Source organism: Microcebus murinus, unplaced genomic scaffold, assembly GCF_040939455.1.
Source record: "Microcebus murinus isolate Inina unplaced genomic scaffold, M.murinus_Inina_mat1.0 scaf035_hap2_Mmur4.0, whole genome shotgun sequence".
NCBI lineage: Eukaryota > Metazoa > Chordata > Mammalia > Primates > Cheirogaleidae > Microcebus > Microcebus murinus.
Window position 1 is genome coordinate 204,245 of NW_027438981.1, and position 3,845 is coordinate 208,089.

The 3,845-nt window shown below is 62.8% G+C and overlaps 1 non-coding gene across 1 annotated transcript; it reads right to left on the reverse strand.

The window, feature by feature from the left end:
- Nucleotides 1–922: 922 nt before the first annotated feature.
- Nucleotides 923–1,041, reverse strand: LOC142868590 (5S ribosomal RNA). Its single transcript, XR_012917536.1, has one exon. It is a non-coding gene; the product is annotated as a 5S ribosomal RNA (ribosomal RNA).
- Between the last annotated feature and the right edge of the window lie 2,804 nt (nucleotides 1,042–3,845).

A 3,845-nucleotide genomic window follows, 5' to 3' on the forward strand; every position in this document is an offset into this window, starting at 1 on the left:
GGGGGGCGGGCGCGGTGGCTCACGCCTGTAATCCTAGCTCTCTGGGAGGCCGAGGCGGGCGGATTGCTCCAGGTCAGGAGTTCGAAACCAGCCTGAGCAAGAGCGAGACCCCGTCTCTACTAAAAATAGAAAGAAATTAATTGGCCAACTAATATATATAGAAAAACACAGCCGGGCGTGGTGGTGCATGCCTGTAGTCCCAACTACTCGGGAGGCTGAGGCAGCAGGATTGCTTGAGCCCGGAGATTGAGGTTGCTGTGAGCTAGGCTGACGCCATGGCACTCACTCTAGCCTGGGCAGCAAAACGAGACTCTGTCTCAAAAAAAAAAAAAAAAAAGAACACAGGGGGGAGGGGGGCACGGGCAACACATGTCACCTGAATACTTGTACTCCCATCATCTGCTTGAAGAGAGAGAGAAAAGAAAATGCAATCATAGAGGTAAGAGACACTTTTTAAAAATAATGAATCCGAAGAGAAAAGTAAAAGGAGGCCTGTGGAGCAGGTCTGGGTGTGACTCCGGATCCCCCAACATCAGGTGCCACCACCAAAGATTCCTGCGTGTAGCCCATAGAACCCCAAAAGCAACGGGACGAGTTCTGGTCACATACTCCCTCCAAATGACATCCTGGCCTTCTTCTGGAACTCCCTCCCCTCTCAGACTCTCAAGGTTTCCTCCAGCGTGTCGGTTCCCACAGAGCAGACCTTTGGTCTGAGACCTGACAGTCCAGATGCCACGCATGCTGCCGCGTGGCGGCGGTGTCGCGGCTTGGGACAAGAGGAGGCCCCACGGTGCGGGCTGGGGCGCCAGGCACCGCGGGCGGGCGCTGAGGGTGGGGGTGACCCCCACCCCGGGCCGCCGCCGCGCTCCCAGAAAGGGGACACAACAAGAGGCAAAAAAAAAAAAAAAAAAAAAAAAGCAGCAGCCTGTGGCACCCGGTATTCCCAGGCGGTCTCCCATCCAAGTACTAACCAGGCCCGACCCTGCTTAGCTTCCGAGACCAGACGAGATCGGGGGCGTTCAGGGTGGTGTGGCCCTAGACGGCGGCGGAGGGCGCCCCTGCCCCGCTCAAGAAGCCGAGCCTCTCTGGGCTTCCCCGCCGCCGCCTCCCGCCCCAGGCCCCGCGCCGGGCCGGGCCGGTTGAGTTCTCCGGCCGGGTCCCGCGGGCTCCCAGGGACGGGGTGATGGGCGGGGCGGGGCGGGGGGCTGTCTCTGTATACACACACACACACACTCACACTCACTCACACTCACACAAGATGCGCCTCCACGGCTGGACTCGCCAAGGTGGAGCCCTCCCAGCCCCCCTCGTCTCCTCGCCCGGCCTCCTTCACCTACCCGCTGCCCACCCCCAGCGCGTCGCTGCCTGCCGCTGACTGCGCACGCGCGGGACGCTCGCCCTTTGACCCCAGCCAGGGGCCGCCCTCCCCCACAACCCCTTTCAGCTGCGCCCCCCCCCCTCGCCCTGTGGGTGGGCTGCCGCCTATTCCCCCGGGCCAGGGCTGGGGCACAGCCAGTGTATGGGGCGTCTCTCTCTGGGGATGTGTCCCATGGGTGGGGTGGGGTGGCGTGGTTTGGGGGGCGCTGAAGAAATCAGTCCCCTCCATCTCCTACCTCTGGAAAACGCCCAAGCCCGTGGAGAACTGCCGGCACCGCTTCGTGGGGGCCGGGACCCTCCTCCGTGTCCTCCTGTGGCCCAGTCCAAGGGGCCTGGGCCTGGCCGGGGCTGCATTGGACCCCGACCACCCTGGCGTGTGGACTCGCTAAAAATCGGCCATTAGATATTGGATTCCAGCTTCCTGGAGGTCATTTCACTAATGAGTGCACCGGAAAGAGTTTCCTAATCCATCTGTGAGGGTGGCAACTGAAAGAGAATTTGAAAGCTGACAGAATAGGCGAGGGAAGGCATAGGAGATTTCCACACCCAGCAAGGAAGACTTTCCCGAAATGGAAGAAAGAAACGAGCAAACAGAGACACCGGTAGCCCGCCCGGAAAAGAGTCTGCCCCTTAGAGAAAGCACCCTGACCAGGTTCACCCGTGGGTGGGTGGCGAGCTAGCGGCGTTCAGAAGAGCGAGGCCCGCAGTCTGTGCGGAAGACACCTGCGCTCGGGTGTGTGTGGCGGCGCGATTCACAAGCAGCTCTAGACGTTAAACCAAGGAGAAGCCAGGGAGTTCCCAACGCCCCAGGTGTCCTCAGCCCACGACTGGCTGCTGTGGGAATGCGAAGCCCGGCTCCTTGTCTCAGAGCGGGGTTCCCAGGAGGATCAGGCTGAAGCTGGGACTCGGCCTCAAAGTGTCCCCTCGCATGGCCACCCCCTTCCCCTTCCTGCTCCTCTACTCCTGGTGCCCCTCCATCCAGGGGCCAGACCTTAAAGAGTCACCGCAAGAGAATCCTGGTCCCAAAGGAGCCTTCTGGGGGACCGGTGCTGAGAGAGGTTGTGGGCATGGCCCGCTGGGGCTCTGCCCGACCCAGGGCTGAGAGATGCCACCTCCCAGCTCTGGGTCCCTGCAGGAAGTGTTGGCAAGCACAGGGCCGGTCCTCCAAAGGCCCAGGTGCAGGGAGCCCAGGCCAAGCAGCCTGTGGAAGAGGCCACTTGCCGTGCCACCCCGGGAACAGGACTGCAGGCCCCGGCCCTTCCCACCTCCTCCTCCTCCTCCTCCTCCTCCTCCTCCCCCCCGCCCCCCCCCACAGGGCACAGGGCTCAGAGACTCTTGCTCAGACTCTTGCTACCCGAAGTGCAAAGGGCATCAGTTGCTCCTCCAACCCCCCCGCCCAGCAGACCACGTTGTCCAGCCAGCCCCCGGGCCTCCCTGGGGTGCCCAGCACAAAAGTGCAGACACCCACCGGACCCTCAATCTCAGTTTTCGGATGTTTTTGCCACTCTAAGGACCCGCAGGCCAGCTGGGCCTTCGGGCAGGACAGAGAGCCCCGGAATCCGACGTGGAGAGCTGCGTGTACGTCCCCATCAGGAGGCGGTCCCCACCTCCGCGGCTCTCCCCTTGCGGGGAGGGGCAGCCCAGCCGGCAGCCAGCCGCAGGGCCTCAGGGAAGACACCAGGCTGGGCCCCCGCGGCACAGCGGGGGCACGTCCCCCGCACTCACGCGACTTAGGGACGGCTGCTGGAGACTGCTGCGGCCACCCTGCTGCCGGGTTTCTGGAGGGCTTCCTGGAAGCAGCGTCCACACCAAGCCCTTGGAAGGCCCAGGCGACGGAGGAGCCGGTCAGGCAGGGGCCGAGGACGGTGAGAGGCCGGGCGGGGAGGAGCCGGTCAGGCGGGGGCCCAGGACAGTGACGGGCCTGGCCGGGGAGGAGTGCGTCAGGCAGGGGCAGTGGAGACGGGCTGGGTAAGGGTTAGGGTGACAGTTAGGGCACAATTCACAATCGCAAAGACGTGGAAGCGACCCGAGTGCCCATCCATCCAGGAGTGCATGAATAAAATGTGGCGCGTGGACACCACGGAGTGCCATTCGGCTGTGAGGAGCAGCGGTGAGAGGGCGCCTCTCGTGTTCTCCTGGCCAGAGCTGGAACCCGTTCCAGTAGGCCAGGTATCCCAAGAATGGACACACGAGCACCACGTGAGCGCGCTCACCAGCAAATTGGTACGAACGGATGGACGCCTAAGTGGACAGAGAGGAATCACCTTCATCGGGTGGGTGTCGGGCGTGTGGGGGGAGGGGAGGGGCATACACATCCATTAGGCATGGGGTGGGTGCGCACCGACTGGGGGATGGGCGCACTTGAAGCTCTGACCCGAGGGGGGAGGCTTGGAGAGGGCAAGGCACCCGACCTTAACATTGGTACCCCCACAATACGCTGGAACAACATGAGAGGTATATCAATAAGA